General features: G+C 42.9%; 1 protein-coding gene across 2 annotated transcripts in view; it reads right to left on the reverse strand.

The window, feature by feature from the left end:
- CDH4 (cadherin 4) overlaps positions 1-19,131 on the reverse strand; it is a 724,604-nt gene that overhangs the window by 345,543 nt on the left and 359,930 nt on the right. The gene's annotated exons all lie outside the window — the stretch shown is intronic.

Genomic DNA, 19,131 nt, shown 5'->3' on the forward strand with positions numbered 1-19,131 from the left:
AACTGCACACTGTAAAACAGATGTGCAAGCAAGGCAAACTAATTGCTGAAAATTAGTATATCAGGTTTAACACATTATCCATCCCCAGATTCGTCTCAGTAGCTGCTAATTTCTGTAAGTTACCGTATAGTGACACAACATGGAGTACTGTATGTATTTACAGTATACATCTATGATATAATGTGCATACAGTCTATGTTCTGTGCAGTGCACTCCAGTCTCGCTTCAGACAATTCTTACGGTAAAGGAGATAGAGCTATTATACTTGAGTCAATTACACTGACAGGATATTGACATAAGTTTCTGTGTTATTACGAAGGCAGACGCCATATAACAAAGGAGATACGAAAAGCCACTGTTCATCTATCTTAGATACATGGTTTAAAACACAGAGCCGCCATGGCGTCAGCTGGGGACTATGATGTCTGCCTTTTCCAACCTACTCTAAATCCTCATTAACTATTTAGTTTGTGCTGCTTTAAGTCTATCCCAGAAATCGCATAATATATTTACCATCAACTTTAACCACTCCTCCTAATTTCCAGAACATAAATGAACCACAAGATTCCCCAATGAATGCAAGTTCCTTTGAAATTGCTGATTAGAGGTAATAAATGCTGTTTTTACTCCTAAAAAATACATTTATTTTATCATAATAAATCATGGACAGTGACACTCTTCTTCACCCAAACATGACAACTAGTTGCAGCGCTATTCAGCAAAGTAAGAAATAATCAATTACACTAATGAGCATATTGCTCAAAATTATATTTACTAAAATAATGTGGGAAAAACACAACTCCTAACTGTCCTGATTACAGCAGGAAAGTTACGCTAATTGGACACTGTCCTGCTGTCTCTCCCAGTAAGTAAGCCACCAAAGTGATGCAAACAGTGGGCTGCGGTGTTTAAACACTGCCACCTGTCTGAGGCTATGACAATCCTCCCAGGGTCTCTACCCTCATTTGGACACAGTCCCGCTTCCTGTGGGGCAGGTCCTGATTCCCCGACAGCCAAAGCTGGTTGAAGGGCGTGCGCATGGCATCTCTTCAGTGATCACCGGCTGCAGAGCAGAGCAACGTAGATGAGCAGTTCTCCCAACTGCCCCCCCCCCCCCTCCATGGGACATTGCTACCCATGGGAGGAACAGCAGGACAGTGTACAAATAACAGGACTTTCCTGCTCTAATTGGGACCGGTGGGAGGTACAGTATGAGAACATGCAGTGGCAAAACTTGTAAGAGGTTTGCCCAGGTTCAAAAATATAATTGGGCCTCCCTCCTCCAATCCAACCCAAGTTCACATTTAGCCACACAGCAGTGGTTGGCAACACTGGGCCCTTTAGCCTTCAGGGTCCCCGGTGCAGTGCACCAATGTTAGTTCCACCTCTATGAACATGTCTTTATTAAATCCTGAGAATGGCTTTATCCATGCAGAAAGAGAGGTGGTTTTGTGAAGCAGAATCACATGCAAAACAAACGCACCGAATTTCCGTGGGCAATCAGCACTTCTTTATAGTCAGCCATAAGCAGATTTAGGTAAGTTGGAGGAATTATATGATATATACTTTGTAACACAGAGAATCATTACATTTAAATAGCTTATACATTACCTGTAAACTATACTGACAGGCCAGCTGATAGCTAAAGTACAATTCTTGCCTGTCGGTGACTGAGAACGGTACAATGTCAATTATATTGGCTAAGACAAGATAGCCAGGGTTCAGAATCCAAGTTCCAATCTAAGATAATTAAACATAACAATTATTTCAACTTCTCTACTGTTCCGACATGCTCCTTTCTCAATAGAAATGAACAAATTGCTGAATACAGCAAGTTCTTCATACTGTAATAATATACATGGAATTCTAGAGTGATTTTCACCTTTAGTTTGCTCTGCTTGATTGGGTTAACACATTGGGGTTAATTCAGTAAGTCCCGCAGTTGTATAAAAATCGCATGCGCTCCCACCTCAGCTCACACTGAATGAAGGCTGAGGGTGGCAATGTGGCATTGGGTGGGCCTGGTCTGGACAATGCAAGCATGCCAATACAATTTTCAGGGTGGTTCGTCGCTACTGCGTAACCACACACTCAGGCACCACGAGCTGGAAAATTGCGACCCTGCATTTGCCCTCACAGCCAGTTAGGGTCCTACCATAGAAATGCGAATGCATTGCATTCATGTTATGCGATTGCAGTTATTTGCCAATTGCATTGTGGAGAGGGACTAGGCATGGTGGATGATCTAACACTGTGATGGGTGCACCCAGAATAAGGGAGAAACCTGATGCAATTTAGATTTTTTTAGTAGCTGAAGCTGAATAAGCCCCATACAGGGCTGCCATCAAAAATTGTGGGGCCCAGGAATGACAAACTAGGCAGCCCCCCCCCCCCCCCCACCTATTTTTACACAAAATACTTTAGTCAGATATTTTGGCCGCACCCCTAGACTTGGCGCCTCACAGATGATTTTTAACAGAAGACCTACACACAACGTAATGCCTATTACATTTTATGGGAAACACAGTAATGCCCAAACATAATATGCCACAAACCTTAATGCCCATCAAATATTGTCACACACCGCAATGCCTATTATATATTATGCTGCACACAGCAATGTCCATTACATATTATACAACACACTGTAATGCCTAATCCATACTAAGCCACGCACCATAATGCCCATTACATATTATGCCACACACTTTAATGCCCATTACATATCATACAACACATCATAATGTCTATTACATATTATGCAACATAATTGCTGCTTACCTACATACATTGTCAGGGATTGATCTCATTGCCTGGTGTTTACATGCTCCTTGCCCAGTGTTTCAAGCTCATTGCTGGGAAGGGGGGTGTTAAATGCTAATTGCCAGGGTTTCTTGTCATGGGTTTCATGCTCATTGACAGGGGTTTCATGCTCGTTGCCATGTGTGGGGGGATTAAATGTTTGTTGCCAGGGGTAGTTACGTGCTTGTTGCCATGTGGGAATACATGCACATTGGCAGCAGGAGTTACATGCTTGTTGCCCAGGGGGAGTTTCTAGCTTGTTGCCAAGGGGGAGTTACATGCTCGTTGCCATGGAGTAATATATTTACAATGCCAGGGGGGGTGTCTTGCTAACTGCCCAGGGAGAGTTTCTTGCTCATGCCCAGAGGGAGTTACATGCTCATTGCTATGGGGGAATACATGCTCATTGCAAGGGGGAGTCACTTGCTCATTGCCCAGGGGTAGTTAATTGCTCATAGCCCAGGGGTGTGCACTGCACGTTGGTGCTCCCCACCCTTGTCAGATGCTAGATGTGTAGGAGCCCATCTGTCTCTACTCTGTGTCCTGTTGCTAGATCAGGACATGCACAATGCGTTGTTGTTCAATAGGCCACGCCCAATGCATTTGTTATTCACTTTGACACACCCTGATGAAGTCAACGTGAATAACGAAATGCATTGGTGTGGCATATTAAACCGCAACGCATTGTGCGTGTCCTGATCTACAAGGTCTGCAATATCGAAGGACTGTTCCTGGACTCCTCCGCTGAACTAACAGCATGTGAATGCTAATACATAATATGCTGGCAAGCTGCTGATTCTTAACCTTTATGTACGTGAGCTTTTATTTATCAGTAAAGTCTGTGAATTTGTTGCTCATTTTGCGCTCTTTCTCCAATTCTTTTCATATGCTAAATTGGGACTTGGAGCTGTGGTCTGGCCCCATGAAGTGAGCTGCAGGCATAAAAAACCAAAGGACTGATATACTGTGACTGTGCGATGAACTACAGCACCACTTTTTCTGCAATTTCCAACGTTTTAGTTTATTACAAACTTTCCTCAGGGTAAGAGAAGTTTGTAATAAACTGAAACATTGGATATTAGATTTGATATTGTATTGTATCTCTGCTGTCCATAAAACGGGCTGTATAACATTTTTGCTTAAGGCACCTGGGCAGAGTCACAGTTATTGTATTTTTCTATCTATCTACATCCATTTAGGTTTTAAGATCATATTGTATTTATGTATGTACATCAGTGCTAGTTTCTAGCCCACTTTGTTTGTATACAATTGAATGATGGAGTTCAAAACAAATAGCTGCAGTAAAGGTTACGCATATGTCTGAAAGTTACCCTGGAGTATTACGTTTTAAAATGAGTACAATGTTAAGAGGATCGCTGTACTTTGTTATCTAAATAGTACAGATGTTAGTTGTGGCACTCAGGAATAGTAGTCTTAGCTAGCCTTGGCCTCTCTCTGCCCTCAGCCAAAAGATATGCCTTTCTTAAAGTGAAACATTTGCTGTCCTCCTCAGAATTCATTGCATTTTTTGTCCTATTTTTTTCTAAAGAGGGTACAGACCCTTAGAAGTTCAATCTTTTCCGCCAAACACGCTCTCTGAGTTTAGCCGGCGAAATTAATCCACGCTGAACAATTCTACAGAGTACAATAATAACAAGCTGGTTAGACAGACCGGGGATGTGTATAGAATTTAAATGAGCCTTAGTCCCCGATCCGTCTCTTGAATTCTCCACAATATGGAAAAAACTGTCTGTCTCTGACATCCGGCTGCAAAAGAGAAAAATCGATGACAGAATAGTCTCTCTCTGTTCCACCAGGTCTAGTGTATGGTGACAGGCCGACTGCGTTCTCACTTATGACAGCAAACAGAAGCCACCACATGACACAGCACATATTCCGAGGATAAGACTGCTGACCACACTTCTTCCAGCTGATAGAGGATATTGCTTGGCAAATTAGCAAGTGTTGTATCTCATTTTCACAAACTGATGTTATTTAATGGAAAGATTTGTATAGAATATGATCTAGATAGCCACTATAAAACATTTTTTAGTGGGAAGCAAGTGCACGAGACATGTTTCTTAAAAATGTGGTAAATATTACATAAATTAACCTCCTGGGGGTCATAAATTAAAATTGGGTATCCATCTGTTTGGACGATGGCAGGTTTGCTGGTACTGAAAGAACATAAGTTCTGATTGCAGTACAAATTTGTTCTCAAAATGGACAAAACCATGTGCACTGCAGGTGGGACAGATGTAAGATGTGCAGAGAGTGTTACATTTGGGTGTGTTGAAACTGAAATCTAAATTACAGTGTAAAAATAATGCAGCCAGCATTTACCCCGCACAGAAACGAAAAAACTCACCCAAATCTAACCATCTCTGCACATGTTACATCCTCCTCAGACCCACTGTGAATGGTGTCCTCACTACTCACAGTGGTAGCCGCTTGGTGCATGGTGCACATAGAACTTATATTCTTTCAGTACCAGCAAACCTGCCATCATCCGAACAGATGGACTTCCAAATTAAAATGTATCACCCCCGGGAGGTTCAGTTATTTGATATTTACCCGTATACAGTATATTACAGGTATTAGTGATGAAAGGGGTAGGAGAAGGAGGCAGGGGCGGTGAGGAGATACTAGGCCTCAAAGAGGAGGGAAGCTACAAGTGAAAGTACTTAACACAAATAAATGACAAGTGCCATCAACAGACCCCCCCCCCCTGTTTTCTTATTAAAACAGGTAAACTGTTTAGCAAAGAAAAAAGAATGTGGCAAAAAAATGCAGAAAAATGCATCTATCCATTTTTATAATGGCACCCTAATCAAATTTACGATGTGTAATGCATGTTTATATTAATATAGTTTGGAACATACCTTTTATCTTATCTTAGTGCTCATTGGGATTTTGCATAAAAAACCACTATGTTTTGAAACGGTTTGGAAACAGAATACATTTCTAATATGTATTTATCAATTAGCTGCTTAGCTAAAGATAATTGTGTCTCTTACCAAAGCTACAATGAAGCAATCATGCACCTCACTTATATGTGGAGTAGAAGATAAGGCTGATGATGACAGAATTTGGGCCACAAAAATGGAATAATGAGACTTATTCTGCTTATTAATGGAAAGTGACTGACCACAAAAGTTTTAAATACAATGTTTTTACAGAAATATATATTTGAAGTTCTGAAGACTAAGGGGAGACAATGTAGGTTTGGAGAAAAGGGGAGGCAGATTTAATATATTTTCAAAAGCAGATAAAATGGTGCCCATACACCTGTGAGCTATTGCATGCGATCCATGCAATTTTGATACATCTGCGCGACAAATAGCATGGATTGCATGCCATTGCAAGTTTCAGCTGAAGCGATGTGCGGGCCCACCGGTCAATTTTCGTGTTGACAGTTATGTGCTGCACATCATATCTATCGCATTGCATGTGCTTTTTAACAACATGCGATCATTCGCAATGCAATCTGTGGTGGTAGCCAGCTGGGTGGTTAGTGGTGTAGCAGAGTTGGTGGCAGGCGGCGGTAGTCTGCTGGAGCTGGCAGCGGGCGTTAAAAAAAAAAAATTCTAAAGACTGGACGGCCCTCTGATTGGCTAAGAGAACTCTCTTAGCCAATCAGAGGACCTCCCAGTTTTTTAAATATTTTTTTCAAATTCTGCCACCCACCACCTGCTTTGCTGACTACAACTGCCCACCAGCCCTCCTGCCTCCCCCCACCTGCTCTGCTACACTGCCACCTGCCAGCCCTCTTAAGCACCCCATGTTTTATTTCAGGTGACATGCAACATCGGGTGCTGGAAAAAAGCACTTCAGGTGTGATTGCATGTGATGGGAAATCACGTAACAATGTGTGATTGCATCCGATCACACACGTGTTTGGGCACCATAATGGTGGCAGAATTTAGGACAGATTGGCATTGATAGAGGCGGAAGTCAGAGGGGTCAGATACGAGGGGATTATAGTGGTCCATTAGTTCCCAAACAAACACATTCCTCAAGGCGTCCGACTCCAAACAGTCCAGGTTTTAAGGCTATTAATGCTTCTGCAAAGACGGTATAATGAACTTAGCGCTTTAGACAATACACCAATTTTAAGGATGAGACCACTCAAAGCTGAATAGAACCTCCGGGAAAGATGTTCATATCAATAGCATAATGAAACTTAAAAAAAATAACACAGAGGTTTTTTGTCACTTGTCCAACAAAACAGCCGTTAGAGCTAAGTTATACTATTCTGAACAACAGTGTGATTCACAATCCTTCATCACAGATCTGTAGCTTTTCAATTCAAAAGCATCATAAAGCATGATCTAATCAATATATTATTATAGAATATACTGTACTTGTTGTCAACACAAACTCAGAATGTTTTTTCCTCTTGTCATGCTCTTCTGCCATGCTCAAGGACATCAAAGAGTTGTGCCTGAGATACAGAGAAAACAGCTTCTTAAGTAAACAGTTCTAAGAGCATGCATGTTTCTCTGTGCAATCCACTATTCATTATGGCTGCACTTCCAGTGTGATGACTCCAGATTATTAAGGAAATTGGAACTGGAATAACTGGAGTGAAGCAAGTCATGCAAACTTCACAATCCTCTCGTTCATGTGCCTCCGGAAATCCTGCTCTATTGTGTCACATATTGAACACACAGATTTAAAGTCATGAAGTTCTGGCTTGTGGAATCGTAAAATCACACAACTGTTTAAACCTTGCAATCTTAAAAAAAAGAAGAAAAATAAGTCTAAGCCATTTTTGGACATTGTATAATAGATACTCCTTACACGTACAGGTTCAGTTGCTTACTTCCCCTTTTCTATTTGTCAGTGTCACTTGTCCCTGTCACTCCAGCTGACATCATCCAACTGAAACATCTTAATGCTTCCCAATATAACATGCTTCTGTGACAGGTTCCCACTGCTTAGGACTGACTGTCTCTGTTCCATTCTCACTTTTTACTGATTTAAATCACTATACTGATTTTTAAGGGGACGTATTGGGCCACAACTGCACCTGCAAACTTTCACGTATCACAAGAGTTATGTTATGAATATATATACTAGATGGGCCAAAAGATTCTTATTTGCCATCAAATTCTATGTTTCAATGAATAAAACTAGGTACACACCAGGCAATTCCTGCAACGGTTGCATGGGAGAACGATGTAGTGCATACAAACTGAACAATATCGTTCACGATATCGGTCAGCGACATCAACAGCTCCGTACATGCAGTCGCCGACGATATTGTCAGATTGAGCTGCATGTACACACAACATGGGGATCGTCAATGTCCCGCAGCCGCGTGCATCATTAATGATATTGAACGTACACAATTAACCATTGCACACTCTAACATTAACAATATCAAGGATATATCGCCCAGTGTGTACACTGCCCACAAATGCAGAGAGAACACATATATATTTCAGAACTCAGCCACAGAAGCAATATTGATGGCTTTCAATTATTTGATTTAAACTTGCAGGGGGGAGGGGAGATGTATCCCTTTGGGAGCAGGAGCCCGGCAGCACATGACTCCATTGCCTCTCAGAGTTCTGCCACTGCTCTGTACTTTTGAGATGAGATGGATAATTGGATACTGTAGAGATGCCACTCAGGAATAAAGAACAAACACTGTGAAGAGATCGGTATATACATTATACCCTAATTTCAGTTACATGCAGTGTTTCTGAAGTGCTTACCTACGGACACAATACCGGCGGTCACAATCCCGACACCCATTGACCGACAGACAAAACACAGACGGAGACAAAATACCGACATTCATTATACCGAGAAGTTTACAACACTGGCATGGTTAAAATACCGACATTTGAAATGCCGACAGTTTAAAATGTCTGACAACACTAGACACATTTCAGAAACCGTATTTTCACCACTAACATCTTATAAATAACATCCATACAGAAATCCAAATCACAATATCCATTAAACTCACCATCGGGTATCCCTAGGCCCACACTTAGAATTCAACACACTAAACCATAACTTAAACCTTAACTTAAATGACTTAACCTAAAAATAAAGACACAGATACAAAGTGCTGGCGTTTCAAAAGAATGTCAACATTTATTTTGACAACGTAACTATATGACTATAAATGGTGGCGGCACTAAAGAACGGTCACTAGAGGAAAAGTGGGGTTAAAGATCACTACACATACACACCATCTCTGGTGATCACTCTCCCTGGTCATCCACCCATGCAGGTGGTGTGGCCATCCCCCGTGCAGAAGCATGGCCCATGACAATCGATGTCAAGGGAGAGTGCACCCCACTATCTACACACACACAGAGTTCTTAAAGGATGACCGTTCTTTACCACCGCCGAAGAAGAGAAATAGGGAAGGGTGGGTGGGGCTTCGCAGGACAGAGGGAGATCACTTCTAGCACCTGATCTTTCCTACCCTGTCTAAATCCCTCCCCCTGCACTGATAGGCCTTATGCCCACCTTCATTAGCATATCACCTGACTAGCTACAAAGTGCAGCCTGCAGAAACCCATCAGTGGTTTATGCTCACCTCATTGCTTAGTCAGCATTCTGTGGTTCTATATCTACACTATTCAATCTATTTAAAATCATATAACACTAAAGGAACATACACACAGGGCAATTTTCACCCCATTTCTAAGCGATCTGACTAGATTGCTTACAGATGAAGCATGGATCCCTCTGCGTGTACAACCCCGGGCAATGGTGATGTGTGGTCCCACGCGTAGCTTTCGCTTGCAGAGATAGACAGTGCTTGCATTGTCTATCCTGCTAGATCAAGGGGATTTGCCTTTAAACAAAAGGCAAGGCCTTGCTCTGCACAGATCACTCAGCACACATTGCGGTGTGCAGTGCTTGTATGCCGTGATGTGTGCTGAGCAATCGCTCAGAAAGAGAGGTCGGGTCTCCCCATTTGGCCCTTATTCAGATGTGATCGCAGAACAAAGTTGTTCTCAAAATGGACAAAACTATGTGCCCTGCAAGTGGGGCAGATGTAACATGTATAGAGAGTGTTAGATTTGTGTGAGTTATTTTATTTCTGTGCAGGGTAAATACTGGCTGCATTATTTTTACACTGCAATTTAGATTTCAATTTCAACACACCCCACCCAAATTTAACTCTCTAGTCCCGTACACACGGGGGAGATATATTGCTCAGCAATATATTGCTAGCAATATACTGCTGAGCAAAATATTGCTCAGTTTCTCCTTTTCATCAGCGACCAGAGATGGTCGCTGATGAAAGGGAACCTCTGCCGGCGGTGCCGCAGAGATAATCAGCTGGTCGCAGGAGCTTGCGATTAGAACGGGGCTGAAAACGGGAGCGCGCACCCGGCGATTTATCGTCGGGGCATACTCACATCACTGGCAAGCGACCACATTTCCAGCTATATTAGCCCCTATCGACACCGTGTGTACACAGCTTCTCTGCACATGTTACATCTGCCCCACCTGCATTGCACATGGTTTTGCCCATTTTGAGAATAAATTTGTTAATGATTATTATTATTTAACATTTTCAAAATCTGAACAGTATGCTTGTCCTATGCATTCTGGAATTTCTGGCCTGTGACCACTGATCTGTTGCAAACTTGCTGGATATGAAGAGAGGGAGCTGTGAAGACAGAGAATAAACATAGGAGAAGAAAGGTATTGGTAGTGGGGTGAAGAGTTTTTGGGCTAAAAACTGTCACAGCTCAAAGTGAAAGTACATTGCAGAAGCCGTCATTTTGACATGTTTTTAACTAGTTTATTAATAAAAGAGACATGTTAAAGGCTGTGTTCGAAAAATTATATTTATTGATACTTTATTTCTTCCCACTTTATAACTTTTCAAGGCTTAATATATATATATATATATATATATATATATATATATATATATATATATATATATATATGCCCCATGCAGTTGGAATTTATATGCCTAGATACTGTCCCAATTGCTTTGCGCGTATTTAATTCTGCAATGATTCACCCAGATATACAAAAAGCCACTATATAAATTTGACATCATCACAGCACCAAATTCATGCTGCCTTTGGGTCTTATACAGATTGAGTATCCCTTATCCAAATATCCGTTTTCCTAATTATTCCAAAAACCATCGTTTCCAACATTATCCAAAATGCTTCTGGTCCTGAGCATTTCGGATAAGGGATACTCAAACTGTAATAGCTTTTGACTCTACATAGTCAACACCACACAAATCTAAAGAACCACATTATGTCCCGCACTCACATTTTACAATTACAGACCCTAAACTAATCAAGTATCTAATTTGCTAAGCAACATCTAGCCAGAGTAATTTTGCAACTGGAAATGCAAGATATATTTTACATTTGTACTACATGGCTGTTTTAGGGAAATAGATTGCTCTCTTTGCAAAGCACTTGCAAATTAATCCACATGTGCTAGGTAATCTAGTGTCATTTTTGTCCTGAGGAAATATGTTATGAGCAAGGGGCTCTAAAAAGGACTACAGTGTTGATAAATTAGAGACAAACAACATTTTTCATAGCTATAGCAATAGGTTCAGCGCTGTAAATGTTGCTAGTGCCACATTGGAAAACATTCAAGCCCAGGGGCGGATTGGGAACTAAAAGTGGCCCTGGAAAATTTCTGAAAGTGGCCTCATGTGGGCGGCAACAAATCAATAAGGGGTGGAGCCAACATTACATCAGGCGGGATTATTACATCACTATACTTAGATAAATTGTTGACAGGCAAAACGAATGCCACACCCCGTAATGCACATTACACATCATGTCAGGGCTTTACTCATTTTTGTAAAGTAGGGACAACTGGGATAGTGCGCGCCGCAGGCGCTCCCCAAAAAAATCATACCATAATGCCTATGACACGTCACACACCCATTACATAGTATACCACATGCAACAATGGCCTGCCAGGCTTGCTGGTGCCAGGCCCCCAGACCCCCCAACTAACAACTACACTACGGCATTATGGCTAGTGCCGTACAAGAACCGTTGTTAGTGTTACCGATGATTTTCATGCTAGTCCACAAAGCAACTTACTGCAGACTTTTTTTTAACCGTAATCCTGTATTAAAACATACATCGCTCTCATACATACTCCGCCACTCTTGACCATACATACATACATACACCGCCACTCTCATACATACATACACCGCCACTCTCATACATACATACATACATACATACACCGCCACTCTCATACACACACCAATGTCATACATAAACCGCTGTCTTACATACAACACTGAAACTCTCATACATACATACACCGTTCTAATACATACACTGCAACTCTCATACACACATTAATCTCATACATAAACCGCTGTCTTACATACAACACCGCAACTCTCATACATACATACACCGTTCTAATACATACACTGCCACTCTCATACACACACCAATCTCATACATACACCGATGTCTTACATACAACACCGCAACTCTCATACATACATACACCGTTCTAATACATACACTGCAACTCTCATACACACACCAATCTCATACATAAACCGCTGTCTTACATACAACACCGCAACTCTCATACATACATACACCGTTCTAATACATACACTGCCACTCTCATATACACACCAATCTCATACATACACCGCTGTCTTACATACAACACCGCAACTCTCATACATACATACACCGTTCTAATACATACACTGCCACTCTCATACACACACCAATCTCATACATACACCGCAGTCTTACATACAACACCGCAACTCTCCTACATACATACATACATGCATGCATACACTGCCACTCTCATACACACACCAATCTCATACATAAACTGATGTCTTACATACAACACCGCAACTCTCATACATACATACATACATGCATACACTGCCACTCTCATACACACACCAATCTCATACATACACCGCTGTCTTACATACAACACCGCAACTCTCATACATACATACATACACCGTTCTAATACATACACTGCCACTCTCATACACACACCAATCTCATACATACACCGCTGTCTTACATACAACACCGCAACTCTCATACATACATACACCGTTCTAATACATACACTGCCACTCTCATACACACACCAATCTCATACATAAACCGCTGTCTTACATACAACACCGCAACTCTCATACATACATACACCGTTCTAATACATACACTGCCACTCTCATACACACACCAATCTCATACATACACCGCAGTCTTACATACAACACCGCAACTCTCCTACATACATACATACATGCATGCATACACTGCCACTCTCATACACACACCAATCTCATACATAAACTGATGTCTTACATACAACACCGCAACTCTCATACATACATACATACATACATACATGCATACACTGCCACTCTCATACACACACCAATCTCATACATACACCGCTGTCTTACATACAACACCGCAACTCTCATACATACATACATACATACACCGTTCTAATACATACACTGCCACTCTCATACACACACCAATCTCATACATACACCGCTGTCTTACATACAACACCGCAACTCTCATACATACATACACCGTTCTAATACATACACTGCCACTCTCATACACACACCAATCTCATACATAAACCGCTGTCTTACATACAACACTGCAACTCTCATACATACATACATGCATGCATACACTGTTCCTATTGATCCCATCCCTCCCTCATGCTAGTGCACAGTTAGTTGATGCCACAGCCATTGGACTGCTGAGAGCAGTCTTCTGCTGCTGTGAGCGGACTCAGGGGAGTAGGAGCCACAACTGAGGACTCCAACTGCTGCGCAACACAGGCTTCTTCCGTTCTGATCCTCCCACCCTGCCCCAGCACAGTTTGCGCCTCTTGTAATGTGCGCGGTGACGTCATGACGTCCCAACACACATACAATCACAGACTCAGAGTGAGACTGTCACTCCAGAGTCCGCTGCCCTGCCTCCTCCCAGTGCACTTCCCGGCGAACAGTGCCCTGCCTGCTACTGGATGCGGCCTCTCTCCAAGCGGCTACTGTCCTGCCTCCTCTCCAGGCCATGTATGTTATATAAAATAAAATAAAAATGAGTCCCCGGCCATTGCCGATCAGCAGCCGTCCACGCCGCATGCAGCAGCGCTATCCACTGCACTGGTCCCCACAGAGGCGGAACAAGCAAGTTGTGGGCCCAGGTTCAAAAATATGGTTTGGGCCCCCAAACACACACAAAAAAAACACATTGTGGCTTGTTTTGTTTACTTCAAATTTAAAGCCCATTACACACTAGTGCCCATTATACATTCACACACTGTAATGCTCATTACACATTCACACACCATGATTCCCATTACACATTACACCGCACACTGTAATGCTATTACACATTATACCACACACAAAAATGCCCCTTACATATGATACAACATGCCATAATGCCCATTACACATTATACCATACACTGTAATGCTCATCACATATTATGCCACATAAGGGCCACTTACCTACATGCCCAATATTAGGGGCTACATATGCAATGTCAGGGGTTGCATGCTTGTTGCCAGGATATACATCCTCATTCCCAGGGGATTACATGATTATATACTCCTTGCCATGGGGGGGGGGGGTGTTACATGTTCTGCGGTGGAGACTGGATATAGGAGCGTGGTGGCTGTTGCTCAGTGCCTGAAGACAGACTGACTCCACAAAGGCACATGGGAGTAGAAGTTGCTGCGGCTCGCCATATGCTGCAGCCCTCCTCTATGACCAGCAGACATTTTTGGAAGGGGCAGCTCAAGGCCGTAACCAGAACTTTTTCAGGCCCCATAGCAAGGTTTTGAAGGGGCCCCCATCTGCAGAGACAGGATATATAGGGCATATAGGTATTTTGCACTCTCCTCTGACTCTAACACCCACAGTAATGATAATTGGCCCAGGCCCTATCAAAGGAAAACATTTTGGAATATACAGTATGAGTGAGGAACCTTTGGCACTCCAGCTGTTGTTGAACTACACATTCCAGCATGCCTTGCAACAGTTTTAATAGCAAAACTGACATGTTGTTAAGTGTATTTCAACAACAGCTTGGGTGCCAAAAGTTCCTAGTCCCATATTATTGAATATGCCACTTCCAAGAACGTATTTAAAAAATGGTAAATAAATGAAATAAAAATATTGGGACGTGCAGCACACTTATTTATTATCACTAATTTAGTGCTGCAGTGCATCAGAGCAGACACTGATGCTGTGTACTGCTGCAGCGCTGCTTACTAACAAGGTAAAGGCAGTGGCAAACAGGATTTTAAAAGGGGGGTTTCCAAATAATTGGTTACAGACCAATGAAAAAAAATATTGAGCAGAATAAATGTCCAATATACAATTTATTGTGTAACAATAAATAATATGAAATAACATTTGGGCATATACTTATACACGTAACGCACACAGTAGTAACAACGCTTATACACATAACACCCGCAGTAGTAACGATACTTATACACATAATGCCCACAGTAGAAACTACGCTTATACACATAACGCCAGCAGTAGTAACAATGCTTATACAGGTAACGCCCACAGTAGTAACAACGCTTATACACATAACACCCGCAGTAGTAACGATACTTATACACATAATGCCCGCAGTAGTAACAATGCTTATACACATAACGCCAGCAGTAGTAACGATACTTATACACATAACGCCCACAGTAGTAACAACACTTATACACGTAATGCCCGCAGTAGTAACGATACTTATACACATAACACCCGCAGTAGTAACGATACTTATACACAAAACGCCCGCAGTAGTAATGATACTTATACACGTAATGCCCACAGTAGTAACGATACTTATACACATAACGCCAGCAGTAGTAACGATACTTATACACGTAATGCCCACAGTAGTAACACTACTTATACACATAACGCCCGCAGTAGTAACGATACTTATACACATAATGCCAGCAGTAGTAATGATACTTATACACATAATGCCCAAAGTAGTAACGATACTTATACACACAACGCCCGCAGTAGTAACAATACTTATACACCTAATGCCAGCAGTAGTAATGATACTTATACACATAATGCCCACAGTAGTAACAATACTTATACACATAACGCCCGCAGTAGTAACGATACTTATACACATAATGCCAGCAGTAGTAATGATACTTATACACATAATGCCCACAGTAGTAACGATACTTATACACATAACGCCCGCAGTAGTAACACTACTTATACACATAACGCCCACAGTAGTAACGATACATATACACATAACGCCCGCAGTAGTAACACTACTTATACACATAATGCCCGCAGTAGTAATGACGCCTATACATGTAATGCCCACAGTGTGGCTGGGTTGTGGGTGAAGGAACTTGCACGGCAGGAGGGTTGAGTGGGCGGTCGGCTGAGTAGGGTGCTGTGTAGGCGGCTGAGTGCATCATCGCCGCAGCCATGCTTTGGGGCCCCTGAGAACGCAGGGGCCTGGGTCAGCTGTACCCTTGGACCGTGCCTGTTGCCGGGCCTGAGTACATCCCTCACCCCCATAGGCAGACTTGTCACATAATCAGATCCCCCTCCAGCACAGCCCCCCACCCCCCCACAAATATGCAGACTCACATATTCACATGCCACAGGCCCTCCAGCACAGCCCCCACCCCCACCCCATAGGCAGACATGTCACATACCCCTCCAGCACAGCCCCTATAGACAGACATGTCACATCCCTCCAGCACAGCACAGCTCATTCTCCCCCCACCCCATAGGCAGACATTTTATGTCTGATATGCCTATGGGGGGGGGGGTCTGAATATGTCACATGTCTGCCTATGGGGGGGCTGAGCTGGAGGGGGATCTGAGTTGCCACAGTGAGTCTGTCTGCCCTAATGCAGACAGCAGGCAGTCACAGACCCCCCTTCCTCCCATATGCAGGCATGGCACATATACACAGAATCTCTCTCCCCTCCCTCCCTGCCCCCCACCCCCGGCGGCCCCCACCACCAGTGTACTTTGATCATTCCCTAACAGGGTGGCCAACCGGTGTTGGCATCCCCAGAGCCCACAGTGTGACTTACATGATTCTTTCCGAATGCTGCAGCCCGGCCACAGCGCTGCTGCTCTTCGTCTCTCTCCCCTCTAAGGCTGACGTCATCAGTCTGAGAGGTGCTCCCCCTGCCTGTCAGTGGCTGTATCTGCAGCTCAATGCAGCTGCAGCAGCTCACTGAACTCTGCTCTGTTACTCGCGGCCATCGGAAACAGCATTCGATATATCGGGCGGGGGGAGGCGGGCCACCATCTATGACGGACGGCAGCCACCCACCAATGAGGATGTCGGCCCACACCGTGGGCGAAGCCTCCTGCCGCAGAGCGGCTGAGCAGCCCCGGCCTCAGTCCCAGGCTGTCACTCTAAATTCGTGACTGTGAGTGTGCGCATGCGCACCTTTCAGCAGCGGCGGCCTCTCTGTAGTGTCGGCCTCCCGGGAAAGTTCCCGGTAGATACAATGGCCAATCCGCCCCTGTTCAAGCCAGTGATTCGCATTGTTTCCTATTGAGAACTTTATAATTTTTTTAAAATTAAGTAAACTGTATTTATATGACATCCTTGGGTTTAATTATGTCAGTTTGTTTACATATTTTATGATTGCCAGCCACCAGCACTAATTTTGCCTATTACATTGATCATAAATATTTTGAATTGGTTCTGGATCACCAACCACCATGCCCCTAAAGCCCCCTTATTAATTATGTAGCCGGCTTGCCAGAAATTGCAAAAGGCAGACAACCAAATTACTGGAGTAATTCAATATTACTTTAAAGCAGAGACAGTTGCTCTGAAAAGCTACAGCCCCAGCAAGTCCTAACATTAGCAACTCCTAAAATAATTAGTCACCACAGAATCGTACACCCAGATGGGTTGGAGGGATCTGAAACAATTGTAGGATTCAGCCTATACCCCAGGAACCGTACTTCTGCAGAACCATTTTCTATTGAACACCATTGGCTCCTTGTAGTTTAGACCGCCACCAGCGGCACACACGCTAAAGGCATAACAGCCGGACGGAGAGCTGTGTGCTGCCCAACTATATACACAAAGCAGGTATGCGGCTATTGTAATCTCTTCTGCTGGACCGCTGTACCACTAACGCTCCTGATTGGCTGCCAGGCCGCAAACTCCTATTGGTTCGCGGTCCAGCGGGAGAGTTCCAAATAGTCCGGCTATTGTGTATACAGCAGCGCACAGGTCTTTGCCCAGCTGTCATGTCTTTACCTTGTGTCCGGCTGGTGGCTGTCTAAATTACAAGGAGCGGCAGCATCTTACCCCCCCTTGGCAACGAGCAAATTCACTCCCCCTCGGCAATCAGCATGTATTTCCACTTGACAATGAGCATGAAGCCCCCATGGCAACTAGAATGAAGCTCCTGGCATTTAGCAACCCCCCCCCTCCTAGCAATGAGCATGTAGGTAAGTGGCACTGATGTGACAAATATGTAATGAGAATCACGGTATGTGGCATAATGTGTAACGGACATCACGGTGTGTAACACAATTTGTAATGGGCATTACGATGTGTGGCCTCATGTGTAACTGGCATTATGGCATGTGGCTTTATGTGTAAGGAGCATTAGCATTACGGTGCATGATATAATATGTAAAGGCATTACAGCTTGTGGAGTACTGTGTAACAGGCATTATGGCATGCGGAGTACTGTGTAACAGGCATTACGGCATGTGGAATACTGTGTAACAGGCCTTACAGCATGCGGAGTACTGTGTAACAGGCATTACGGCTGGCAGAACTGGCATTATGGCATTTAGATTAACAATAATATGTAACAATCTAGTTTTGTTTACCTCTTTTATTGTTCTTAATGAGTATTTAATGCATGGATTATTAAATTACCTATCAATTCAGTATATCTTTTGGTATACTTAAAATGGTCAGTAGGACATAGAAAATGTTATTAATCCATTTGAATCCCACCACTGATCTGAACAGATCCTTCTTTGTGACACGGACCTATTTTCCAGAGGATGGAGCGGGTTTCAACATTTTTCAAAGGTTTTCAAAGTTTTTCAATGGTTTTCAATGTTTGATGAAAACCATTACTATTACTAACCAACTATTCATTCTAGTAGTGAATAGTCATATTACTTAATTCCTACTAATGTATATGAAAAATTGTCTTTTCAACTAGCCTTTTTTTTCATGAAATTATAACTATGTTCATTATTTAAATTTAACCTCTACTGGTTTTGGGGCCTAGGCAATAATACACGTGGCACAACTG

Source organism: Crinia signifera, chromosome 6 (assembly GCF_055691185.1).
Source record: "Crinia signifera chromosome 6, ASM5569118v1, whole genome shotgun sequence".
Lineage (NCBI taxonomy): Eukaryota > Metazoa > Chordata > Amphibia > Anura > Myobatrachidae > Crinia > Crinia signifera.